Below are 9,067 nucleotides of genomic sequence, written 5' to 3' on the forward strand. Positions count from 1 at the left end.
AGGTAGTGGTCACCTTATAATATTGTATAGTTTATTTAAAGTTGATGTTTAATATCTGTTATTTCAGTAGAAAATAAGCCCTACAAAAGCTGGGATTTTCGTTCATTTTTGTTCACTTTTTTCCCTCGGTTCCTACAATACTACCTAACATATCAAGGTTTTCAAAAAATTGACATATACATACGCATACATACATACCTATATATAATATACACACATATATTCATATATATTAATTATATTGATACAAATGAATAAATAAAAGACTGCTCTCTAAAACAAAAGAACAAAAACAAAAATTATTTAACTTGAAGCCAAAATATGCCATTGATTTTTTTTTTTTGAGACGGAGTCTTGCTCTGTCTCCCAGGCTGGAGTGTAGTGGCGCGATCTCGGCTCACTGCAACCTCCGCCTCCCGGGTTCAGCTGATTCTCTCCTCCTGAGTAGCTGGGACTACAGGCTCCTACCACCACATCCAGTTAATTTTTGTATTTTTAGTAGAGATGAGGCTTCATCATGTTGGCCAGGAAGGTCTCAATCTCTTGACCTCGTGATCTGCCCGCCTCGGCCTCCCAAAGTGCTGGGATTATAGGCATGAGCCACTGTGCCCGGCCGATCTTTGTATTTTTTAAACATAGTTAAAATTTTGGTATTGCCTTAATTTTCTTTAGTATCTTTGCACCTTTGTGCTAAGTAATATAATGATATTAGCTATCTTTAAGAGAGAGTTCTGGTAATCTTATGACTGGATCTGTGCCTGCTACCAGAAAGGCATTACTGGATTTAACTTCAATGTTCTTTTTTTCTTAATTTGTTATCAAATAATTTGAGAGAGAGCTAAATTGTTTAACGTTTACAATTTTTTTTTCTCACGCTATTTTTTCTTTTCTTGTTTTAAAACTTTCTACCTTCTGTGGAGCTGGCAATTAATCATCTCAGGTTTGCTGGCAGGGGACTGACTATTTGGCTCCTTTATAGAACATACCTTATGTTTTTTCTTTATTCTTCTTCACTGATTTGGGATTTATTTTTTCTTCTGTGTCTATGTGTATGAGTTTCTTTAAAGGGACAACAGATTGTTCTAAGTCATTGGAGTGAGCCAAAGTGAAAAGAATCAGTTTTGGTGGCTTCTCCTAGCTATAGTCTATCCTAGCTCATTAAAAATTTTTATTTAGAGGAAAAAATATTCATTTATTTTACTGGATAATGGAAACAAGGAGTTTGTGTGTTGTGCAGTGGGGTAGATGGTGGGGCAGGGGGTGGACAGCGGAGGGTGCTGGTGATTAACCAGAGAAAAATTGTTTTCAGTAGGAAGCTTGTTCCCAGAACAAACATTAATAGGAAGCTGTTTCTCCTTAAGTCCGCAGTGAATTTCTAATGTAGTTTCCAAAACGAATTGAGTTGATGAGATCTGATTATTTTTCAAGATGTGCCAGATTTCTGGTCCTCACCATCTGCTCAGCCTATTGGTAGCAAGTAAAAATATAGTTGGGAAGATGAGTACTAATACCAATTAATTAACCTCCAGGCAAGTGCCGTGGGACCTTATGACTTTGTCCTATTCTTAGATCCAAACCCATAGCCCTTTTGTACATGGGTGTCATCAGAGAACTCTTCACTCATGAATGAATTCTTTACTCTTCCCTTCTCCAAAAAGGGCCTAACAGAGCTGCAATGGAAAGGCTAACTGAAGGTTAAGAGTCCCACCTCATCTAACAAAAGAATCTAGAAAATAATTTAGTTTTATATTTTTATCATCCCAAGTTCACTACTTTGGATGATAAGAAAATTGTTTTTATTCTACAAAGAATTGGCATTTCTTTCTTTCGTTCATCTTTTCCTTCATTAGCACAACAATTATGTAACAGGAAAAACTGAAGATGTAATGAAAATACACTGACCCTGTTTAATATCGAGTGCATTTAGTCATTTATTTATTTACTTATTGTCTGGGGAATGGCAAACTAATTAATCATAAGCAATGCACAATGGTGACCAAATGTGCACAATGTGATAAAGGGCAGAGATATTTCATTTACCCCTATTTTGTAAAACAGGTCAGCTCAGTGTGTTTGCTTAACTTAATGTCTATCACAGTGTGGTAGAATGTCTCTTAGCACACACTCACTGCTACTTATATTGGGATATAATATATCTCCTTGATCTCCTACAACTTTTGTTTATCAGGCTTACTGCAACTTTCATTCTGATTATTTCTCTCTTTTTTTAGTCTTTCCCTGTCTCTGTCTCTGTTCCTGTGTGTGTGTGTGTGTGTGTGTGTGTGTGTCCATCTCAATTGTAGAAACCAGGTGTATACTACCTAAAATTCAATCCACTCACAGAACACCTAGTAAATATTTTTTCAGTTGAAACTCATTTAGGATTTGTCACATAGATTTGTTTTCATAGTTACTCTTCTATGAATCCCTAGAATCACGGAATAGCCAAACCATAAGGTATTTTGCATAATTTAGTCCAAAATACCCAGAGGCATTTGAATTCAGAGAATTTAAGTATTTGCCAAAAGTAATGGAACTCTTGTTATTTAAAATAGTATGAAATCAAGTTAAAAATATTACAATAAAAATTCTTAGTATAAATAAGCTGTCTTATTGAAAGACTTTGTTTATTCTCAAATGGTCACTTGGGAATTGAGTTCTAACCCAAGAAAAGAGAGAATGTGTGAGGCATGATCAACTTAATTCTCTTCTCCCCCTGATACTCATCATCATTTAGGGCATCATCATCTCCTACCTGACCTGCTGCAATGTTTTCCACATGGCTGCCCTGCCCCCAAGCTTTCCCCTTTCTGATACATCCTTTATGATGCTTTGCTGATTTCCTTCCTTAATCCTGGGTTACTTTACTGGGCCTCCCATCCCCAGAATAAAACCTGATTTCTTTGACCTCTGTTAAACACTGGTGCTTAACTGTCATGGTCCTTTTCAGGTGTGTTTTCTACAACTACTCTCCACCACTTCACCCCTAGTACAAAATCTATCCCTTCACTCTGCTTTTATTGTGCTTTGTACATGTTTTCATCCAGAATTTGCTCAAGTTGATTAACTTATCCCTTTGTATCAAGCTAAAACATGAGGTATTCAGAGAAAGTAGGTCATGATTTATTCATCTTTTGATACCTAGCACTTAAATAAGATTAGTCATTGTAAATTTGCTGGACAGACAGGTGCATGGATGAATAAATGAAAGATTGATAGCCAGTTCCTGCTTACTAAAATAGTGATTGCATTAGGGTTGGGGTACATTTGAGAAACATGAGCTCAAACTGTCTCAATTCTTAACTATAAATAAATTGTATCATGTAATACAAATCGTAAAATACAAAGCAAAGAGCTTATCTAAGTTTAGAAGACTGATCTGATATCATTGAATGCTGGACATTATCACAAGAAGGAGAAGCTGCTTGATTAGAAGATACTTCTTACTTAAATACTTTTCACTTTTTTTAGTGGACAAAGAATGCACGTTGTAACTAAAGACCAAACACATATTTACGTATTTCAGAAGCTGTATGAAGTGTCTTAAATTAGGAGAGGATTATATGCTTTATCAAATTATAGTGTTTTATATTTTGAAAGGATTTAGTAAGTCATCTAATCCAATTCTCACATCTTGAAGTAAAGAGGTGGCACAGGATAATCACTAAGCACATTGATTTGGTTCAATTTGCAGCTTCACCACTAAACATCTGAACAACACTGGTAAGTTCTTTTACTTTTCTGTGTCTAAGTTCTTTTTTTATCCGTAAAACTATGCTATTAATAGAGCCTGCCTCATCAGGCTGTTGTGAGATTTATGATGTTAAGTTTTAGGTACCACATATTTGCAATTCATATTACTTATGAACAAACTGATGTTTACAAATATTGAGTGAATTGTTCAAAATAATACAATAAGTCAGTGGCCTTGTAGGAGCACAATCATTTCTTGAGTTTTTGTTCTGTAGTGCTTTAATATAGATGCTCATAGTTTTTCCCCTTTGTCTTAGGTATGCATCTGAAAATTTCATTTTTAAGCTATGGAACCATAAATTGCTATTAAAAGGTGGATTCACAGATAAGATATAATTAGATCCTCAAATCAGACTTCTTCATAGCAATTTGTTCTCATGCCCATTTTATAGACGTAAGAAACACATACCATGAGTAACTAAATAAGGTTAGATGCAAAGCACTTTGGTATTGCTATTTCAAGGAGAATCCATATCAAGATAATAATTTCTTATGAATCTTATTTATGATAATTTTTTGTTAACAATACTTTCTCCCTCTGAACCTTGAATATATCATTTATCACAGAAGAATGCATGCATGTCCGCATACACACAGAATTCCAAGAACTTTGAAATTATTGTATCCAAAATTTGACGACTACTGAAAATACAATAGAAGAAAATATGTCAGTTTGAAGACAACTAGAATTTTTAATGTGCCTATTATCCAACCAAATAACTCATATAAAATAAATTTAAATCAAATCATATGGGAAGAAATCCAAACCTCCAAGTCATCCAAGCCAGGAGGAAAACCCCTAGATATACTGTATTCTTAGTAGTTTCAAAGGACACTTATCTGGATAGGTTGATTTAATTAAATTCTGTGTATTTCTTAGTTTCTACTGGCTTATTTTCTGCCAGACTAGCAGCTGTAACTCTTTTTTTTTTTTTTTTTTTTTTGAGATGGAGTTTCGTTCTCATTGCCCAGGCTGGAGTGCAATGGTGTGATTTGAGCTCACCGCAACCTCCGCCTCCCAGGTTCAAACGATTCCCCTGCCTCAGCCTCCCAAATAGCTGGGATTACAGGCATGGGCCACTACACCCAGCTAATTTTTTGTATTGTCAGTAGAGACAGGCTTTCTCCATGTTGGTCAGGCTGGTCTCAAACTCCTGACCTCAGGTGATCTGCCCGCCTCGGCCTCCCAAAGTGCTGGGATTACAGCTGTAACTTGTTTTGGAAATTCTACATATGCAATAACATTTGAAAATTGACATTTATGGAATGGTGAAAAGGTATAAAGTTAAAAGTAGTTCTATGTGAGGGTACATAAGAGATATGACACATTTTTCACTTTTCTTTGAAGAGCTTAAAGTGTTCATAGTACAGTGTTATGAAACTATAGAATGAGATTTGAAATTAAATGACATGGGCTTAAACACATTTCCTACTATGTAACAGCTATATGAATGTAAACATGTCTCAGTCTCATTTCATCTCCTAAATAATGAGGAAAATGATGTGAAACCCACATACACAGGAGATTTGCTAATAGATTCAAGAATTAAGTGCTTTGAGAAACCAGGTGCAGTGTGAGCTATTAGTTTTATCACCTTTTCACTCAACATACTTGGCATTACAGAGTTAGAAAAGAAATAGAAGGTCTCTCAGAAATATACAGTTCATGAATATAACCTGAATGTATCACAGTTCAATGAGAATAAGATTCATATTCTCCATGGTTCTCCCATAAGCTCCCACAATTCTTTATGGAATCTCCCTGAGGTGGTGTCTCATGTTTTCAGAAACAAGTCTGCACACGATTTTCCACGTTTCCTCCTCTTCCTGGTGCCTCATCACTGCCTCTACTGCCAAAACTCTCTATGTCAATGCCAATGAGATTATTCTCCCCAGTTGCTTTAAAGCCAACAGTACTTGAGGTGCCCAAGCATTAATGAATTTTCCACAAGAATGTGGAAAATGCTCCTCTCCCTAACCTTGTCCTATATTTTGTCATCTTATTCTGAAAACACCATGGACATTAGTCTGAATCAAAAAGTAGCTCATAAACTAGTGCCTTCTTCCAGAAGCTGAAGTCTTTTTGGGTTCCAAGTCAGTCCAAAAGCGTAGGTAGGGAGAGTTAACATCCCATGCTCTCTAGGATTCTCTCTGTTTTCTTGCACTTCAATTGCGTCTGCCCTAAAATAAATGTATACTCACATATGTATCAGAAGATATTCTTGAAATGAAGATTAATATGTAAAATATTTATCAGGCAAGGGTTCTAAACTGATAATTATAAAAATGTCAGGGAAACAAGAGAAGGAAGAGGAAGAAACCAAGCAAGGGTTCAATTTTAGTCACCCTCATCATGCTTCCACAGGGGAGCTCTAGGGTATAAATTTTGCCTCGGTGTTTTTCCCTGCTAAGGCTAAACAAGGGGAGTTTTCACATTTCTGCAGCTGTCTGTCATTGGCTAAGAGTTGTGTACGTGTGATGTGAACTTCTGAGGATATGAGCAAAATGGCTCGAGTATTTGTAATGTTCCTCAGGTGTATGATGTTAGAAGCAAAAACACACAGAAGCTATGGAGGGGGCACTTGTAGATTCACTGCATCTCCCTCTCGTAGTCCAAGAAAATTAACTTGGACTAAAAATGTTCCCATGTATGCAACTCATTTAAATACATATTTGGGAAAAAAATGTACTTCACAACCCCACTTTCCAGATGCATTGAAGCCACAGCTTTGCTCCAGACAGACACTTTGTTAAACAAGATGTGAGCAGCCTAACTAAGCATTGATTCATGGTAAATTTCTATAGGCATTACTAGATATTTAAAATGCTTCTATTGGCCAATAAAAGCTTCCTAGGAGAGATTTTTACCCAAGTTATTATAGTAAATGTCATGGGTGACACATGCATCTATCTAATTTTCCTTATCTGAGTTTCCTTCTATATTTGCTTACTACATAAATAAATGTACCAATGCTTTATTAAAAATACATATTTCTACTTATGACACTCACAGTGACTATTATGTGGATGTATTTGATGTTTCACCATTTATTTTCTGTGAAAACAAATGATAGTATCTCAGAATATTTAATGGTAAATAGTCTGGCATTTACTTCAATTCTTGAGGATTACTCAGGCATTAGTAAAGAAAACTATTGAATGGCTAATAGGGTATGTGTTGACCTTGGATGATCAATTTTCAGTCACTTAAGAACTGCTCCATATGTTGACATAAGGTAAAATAAATGATCATAACTTTTCAACACAGATACTTAATAGAATGAGAATTTTTTTGGTGTAAGTTATAGAGTGTTTCTTGATTGCTTAAATCAGCCTTTTGTACCTTAAATACTTATCAGTGGCTCAAATTTGTGATTTAAATGATCTCTTTAAGTATTCGTGATCTTTATGTAAAACTCCCCATTTAAAAATGAAATCAGTTTAATTATCTGTTGATTTTTACTCCTTTTTCTTACAGGGTTGTAAGCTCTAGTTCAGAGTGGAGAAGATCCTCCTGCATCCAGTGATTCCATGCCTAGGCCTTAGATACATAACCCAAGATTCAACAAGCAACACCCGTTCACATTAGATGATATTCTAGGCACTAGAGGAACTCTGAGGGTACCATCAGGGTCAGGAAATAGTGTAGTGGAGGACAGCAGAGCTGGGGAGGACATCGCTAATTTAAACAGAATGGCACTCCTTTAAATCCATTATACTCTTTGTTAGAGAATGTAACTGCGCATTCTTGTCATAAAACACCAATAAAAGATAAATTTTGTGGACCACAGAAATAATGTTAGCTTCTAATAGATTTTTCTTAAAATCTATAGAATAGTCATTTAGAAATATCTAGTTGGACGATGTTAGAAAAATGAACCCGAAGGATAGAAGAAAATTAACCATAGAAACAGACATTTAGAAATGACTGTCAGATAAAATCATAGTATACAAAATTCAAAGGAAAGAGTGGGAGAAGAGAAATACCTTTGAGCAAACATCTTCGGGAAACCAGATACTAAGAGGTAGAAAGAAAAGAGAAGCAATGCATATATATATGTACAGTCAAAATATACATATACATATATATGTGTGTATATATATATACATATATCTGTGTGTGTATATATATATATACATATATATGTGCATATATATATATATATACATATATATGTGCATATATATATATATATATACACATACATATATACAGTCAAAATTCTATCGGTGAAGCCCGATTTTTTCAGTGCTTTTGGAAAAATGCTGAATAGCATTAGTTGCTATAGCTTTCTTTTGCTTTCTCTCTCTCTCTCTCTCTCTCTCTCTCTCTCTTTCTCTGTCTGTCTCTGTCTCTCTTGGGATCAAAGTTGCAGGTGATTCATTATGTCTACTAGTGTTGTTGCCCCCCTTATCCCACTGACCCACTTCCCCTCTCCTCTCATAATAAGGTATGGTCAATGTTCATAATGAAAAGTTATTGTAATTGGGAAAACCAGGATGTTATATAAAGGGAAAAAATGTCATGAGAATAATAAAATATCCCATTTGAACACAATATGATAAAAATTAATGCAAAAATATATTACTAGACTGTCACTATATGTGAGAAACTATTTTGACATTGGAGATACAGTGATAAAGAAGATATTTTAAATATAACTTGGATATAAAGAGATTATTATAAACTGGGTGAGTAAATGAGGAAAATGGGATGATTGTCATGAACCTAGCCTTTTTTTTCCCCAGGATCCCAAAAGCTTCAGCTACAAAATCAGGGGTTATATCCTGACACCTAGGCATAGATCAAAACTAAGAAAAATATTATCACCTCGTAAGTATGCCTTAGTGATAAAAGGGGATGGTTGATAATCTAAAATGGAGAAATAGATCCCCCTAAAGGACAGAACTGAAGTATCAAATTATCCCCTCTCTAAAGTGGCTTGGAGCTGCCAGGAAGACTGGAAAACCCCCCCAAAAAAGCTTGAGTGTGGAGATCTATAAACATAACAATAAACAAGACTACAAGGCATTATTAACACGGGGCATAATTCAAAGCAGTGCATTCTACTCCCACATTTTGGTGGTTTGTGAGAACAGTTATTTCTTTTCAAAAACAGTATTGGGGATAATAGAAGTAGTTTGGATAGCATTTTTTCTCTGAAGCTTAGCTTTTCATTTTTGTATATCTTTTGGCTTATAGATTTGCTTTTGCAGGTTTTTAGACTTATATTTTGATAATATGACAGACATTTTGAGAATTAGAAATCAACACTTTCAGAAAAAAATATTATTTCAGATAAAATATATTTTA

At 35.1% G+C, this 9,067-nt stretch overlaps 1 long non-coding RNA gene across 1 annotated transcript in view; it reads left to right on the forward strand.

Moving 5' to 3' along the window:
• LOC100973096 (uncharacterized) overlaps nt 1-7,534 on the forward strand; it is a 62,822-nt gene extending 55,288 nt beyond the window's left edge. Inside the window, exons 3-4 of the long non-coding RNA XR_004669818.2 lie at nt 3,695-3,723; nt 7,232-7,534. This is a non-coding gene — a long non-coding RNA (uncharacterized LOC100973096). The remainder of the gene's footprint in view (nt 1-3,694; nt 3,724-7,231) is intronic.
• The last annotated feature ends 1,533 nt before the right edge of the window (nt 7,535-9,067 follow it).

The sequence above is a fragment of the Pan paniscus genome, chromosome 12 (genome assembly GCF_029289425.2).
Source record: "Pan paniscus chromosome 12, NHGRI_mPanPan1-v2.0_pri, whole genome shotgun sequence".
In the NCBI taxonomy this organism is placed as follows: Eukaryota; Metazoa; Chordata; class Mammalia; order Primates; family Hominidae; genus Pan; species Pan paniscus.